This window comes from Miscanthus floridulus, chromosome 8 (genome assembly GCF_019320115.1).
Source record: "Miscanthus floridulus cultivar M001 chromosome 8, ASM1932011v1, whole genome shotgun sequence".
Classification (NCBI taxonomy): domain Eukaryota; kingdom Viridiplantae; phylum Streptophyta; class Magnoliopsida; order Poales; family Poaceae; genus Miscanthus; species Miscanthus floridulus.
Window position 1 is genome coordinate 33,987,384 of NC_089587.1, and position 3,447 is coordinate 33,990,830.

Consider the following 3,447-nt stretch of genomic DNA (forward strand, 5'->3'; position numbering starts at 1 on the left):
TCTCTCTCTCTCTCTCTCTCTCTCTCTCTCTCTCTCTCTCTCTCTCTCTCTCTCGTTTGTAACCCCACTACAGACTTCGAGCACCTGGGCTCAAGAATAAAGTCACCGACCGACCCACACTGGACGTAGGGCACGTTGCCTAAACCAGTATAAATCCTGTGTCATTGAGTGCTAGGCCACCTCTGATCACAACGTACAGTAAAACTACAAATATTTACTAGTTGGTCACTTTCTGAACCGACAATTAGGTGGCTATTTAAACAAGTGACAAGTTAATATATACCAACAAGCATTTCTGGTGCCGTTGTCGAGAAAGGTAGCTAGGCAGAAGGAATATTGATAAACTTTTACTTATTGATGTGATCGAGAAAACAATAGACCCCTGCTCAAATAGGATTACCTTTGTTCTGTCTACTTTTGTATCTTACGTAGGGTAACGTATGACCCATTTTGACCTTTCGACAAACTACGTTGAAAATCTAGAAGCATTAATCAGGAGGACTAGAGCTAAACTCAAAAAGTTCCAACTTTAGAATCGGAAGACAACCAGACCAGGCGTAGCTTAACACCAGTTTTTGAAGCCATGGCTAACAAGACTCTCTGTGAATTCTCTGCTCCAACTATGGCCAACATCCGTATTGGACCAGCGATCAACATTGGAGACAATGCTTTTGAGCTCAAGCCAGCTCTCATCAATATGGTGCAAGCTAACTAGTTTTGTGGAAAGGCACATGAAGATGCGAGTGCTCATCTCCAACACATCCTGGAGATTTGCAGCACTTTCACCATCAAAGGAGATACCAGAGACACCATTTTACTTTACCTCTTCCCATTCTCACTCTTGGGGAAGGCGAAGCAATGGTTCTATGTAATGGGAATGGGGATCCTAATCTTCCATCAGGTAGTGATAACTATCATTGTGGCAGAGAATGACACACCGATCCGGCTTCAGATCGAAAGATTGAACCCTACAATCTTAGGACCACAACTCCTCTGGTTATCAACCCAGACATGGATCCAGTTGACCTCGCCAAGAAGGCTAATCCCTACCTACTTAACGAAAAACACAAGCAAGAACAAGAAAGAAAGCAACCAAATTGCAGATGATTGATTAATCTCATGAAGTTGGGGTCTCACAAACCGATGAACGGCGAAACTGTTCTTGATAGATTAATCTAAGCAAAACCCAAAACCTAATGATGGTGGTGGCATATGATTATAAATGTCTTAGGGTCATCGCTTACCCTAGATGCGCCCCCTAATGGGCCCAAACACAATACACGGTCCAACGGACCAAAAGACGGTGTCGCAGCACCCTAGCAGATTCTAGACGCTGACTTGTTTCAACGGTTCCCATTGATTCTGAAGGCCTTTTGATGTGAGACCACTTGTATTGGCTTCCTTATCAAATTAGATTTCCAACCATATGTAGATCATCGAAAACAGAGTCTAGATGCGTCCTAGGTGACCAGTTTAAGACAGACTGGTTCTAGAGGCCGAGGCAGACTCAAACTTGAGTTGCTTTGGGCCTCCACCTCGGGGACTCGAACTGAATTAGCCTTAGGCCTCCTTCTTGACTTGGACACCCTTGCTGGCCTCGTACTCCTCCATACCATATGCCAAACATGGTCATATGCATAGGTGTCATGTCCTCATCATCCTCCCTTTCTTAATGAAAAGCCATCCTCAGCGTCGATTGTGCTTGAAACTGATCCTGCACAACATAAAGGAGAATGGGGTTGCAAAGACAAAGGGAACTGAAATAAGTGTGTGAAGGGACGTGACCATGTTTCCAAGAAATTTTAGCAAGCATGTAAACTCCATGATCCAAATGCACATGATGTATGTCAACACTATCCTACAAAAGAATAGAACTAACCAAAGACAATGCAGGAATAGATAGTCTAGCAGACATAGGTAGCCACCAACAATGCTCCCCTTCTTGGAAGTGAACTTGTTTCTTTGAGGAACATGAGAAAATATTTGTATTATTATGGCTGCCCTCTAAATGGTCATAACCTTGTAAAACAAAAGGAAAATTCATATTACTACGAATGTATACTCGATGTATCATATATTGTCCCTTGTTATATTTGCTAATAACATGATATGTGTATTTAGAAAACCAAGGCAAATCAGCATATTTAAAAAGGCTCTCCTCCAAACAATCTAGGTTACATAAAACATCAAATTCAATGTAACCCAAAGTATGTAAAGGAGACAACAGTTTGAACTCATCAGTTTTATTAGCAATATGAATAACATATTTATTTTCAGCGCAAGTGACTAGTTCCAAAACATGTAAAACTGAAGAATCATCAATCAATTCATCTTTATCACATGAAACTTCAAGCAGATTATCATGGGATAGATATAAATCAAGAGAGGGTTCCACTAACAATTGCTCTATGATAGCATGGTTTGTGGAAAAATTTAGTACATTAAAACATTTCTCACCTTCCGTGAGTGTAGCACCATGAGCATTACCTGTGTTCTCAGTAGGAGTAATAGGTGCATTGTGAAGTGATGGTTCTGAATTTGCATATGAGGTTGTGAGCTCCTCATTTTCTTCCATGTCATCCTCTTGCTTATAGACATTATCTTGCAGAAGGTTAGTCATAGCAAGAGGAATAACAACAGATTCTTCCTCTAAATGGTGCATCTCAGCATATGAAGTCAAAACAATAGGTGGATTAAGAAAGGTTTCTCGCATAAGGAGTTTTATATCATTCCAAGTTTGAGGTTTATCAGAAGGATCTAAAGACTCCCACTAAGATAAAGCAGAATGTCGCAAAACACTAGCTGCATTTTTTACCCTCCTCCTTGGACACATAAAGCGAGTAGCAAATATGTTATCTATGGCAATTTCCCACTCCATGTCCTCATCAGCACCTATACCATCATAAGTCGGTGGATACGAACAACCTGTCATTGTTAGAAGACAGCAAAAGATAACACAAAAGTATTATCCCTATCAAATGACTACGTGGTTGCCGTGGTGTCACTTTTTATAGCAAATGGAAGCGTCTTACCAAGCTCTTACAAAGTTCTTACCAACGCAAGCAGTGGGCGGTACAACTGGCGGCTGGTTTGTGATACCTGTGAGGCAGTTGTACTGAGATTGCAAGACCCTTTTTCTGTACTAATCTAAAGAGTTTGTGGAGCTTGGAAGACACACAAAGAATAATATGTATATCTGGCACACAAGTTAGTAACAGAAAGTAATGCTGAATTATAGTCCAAAGTACTTGTTCTCGTTGCTGGTCTAAAATGTTCCAAGTACCAGGTGTGTAACAAACAAGTATGGTGGATAGCAAGGTGACAGGGGTATGAAAAACAAGTATGGTAGATAGCAAGAGCAACAAAAATAAGAAACCAGATAGCACATGCTAACACAACTCACTTTGCCCTTCTCTATGTGCTCCTCTCGATATTGTTCCTCTTTTG